Raw genomic sequence first — 861 nt, 5'->3', positions numbered from 1 at the left:
ACAACCAAAACGCGTTTAAAAATGCGGAGTGGTTTGCCGAGATTGCCTTGACAGTTTGACTACACACACACACACACACACACACACACACACACACACACACACACACACACACACACACACACACACACACACACACACACACACACACACACACACAGAGAGAGAGAAGAAAGAAAGAAAGAGAGCGAGAGAGAGAGAGAGAGAGAGAGAGAGAGAGAGAGAGAGAGAGAGACGGATATTAACATTAAATTATTTAACAATTATTTTTGTAAAACTCAAATATTTACAGTTATTCTAGAATTGTTTTTGAAAAACAGAAAACAATAGCTTTGTTTTAAGAAACTCACATTTATGAATATAACATTTCCCCAAAATGAAATGAATTAAAAACGGAATTTGTAGGCTACATCTTCAATTATTGTTATTATCTATAAACTTCGGAATAATGAATAGGCTAACACTTATTAAATGTGACTTTTAATAATAATGAATATTAATAATAAATAACAAGCATACCTTGACAAATCACATAGGCTTACTTATGTAGGCTATTTATTAGGCTATTCACGTCAGAAAACAAATTATGTGCGTGTGTCTGTGTATATTATCATTTGGGTCCCAATGTCTGAGAGCACTAGTAAAAATGCTAATTTGTTTTGTATTTTTGCATTTAATAGTTTTTTCTCACAAATTCTAAAATGCAATAACAGCTCAAAATAGCTCTCCACTTGACTTTAATTAGCCTACTGTCTCTCTGAGAGACCTTACAGTGTAAGCATTACTTCTAGTTGTTAATTACATGAATTGTTCGGATATGGTATTATTTTGAGTGTCTGATTAAACTAGCATGAGTCTGCA

Source organism: Phoxinus phoxinus (assembly GCF_949152265.1).
Source record: "Phoxinus phoxinus genome assembly, chromosome: 23".
NCBI lineage: Eukaryota > Metazoa > Chordata > Actinopteri > Cypriniformes > Leuciscidae > Phoxinus > Phoxinus phoxinus.
The sequence above is the reverse complement of the archived record's forward strand: the minus strand, read 5'-3'. Positions refer to the sequence as shown.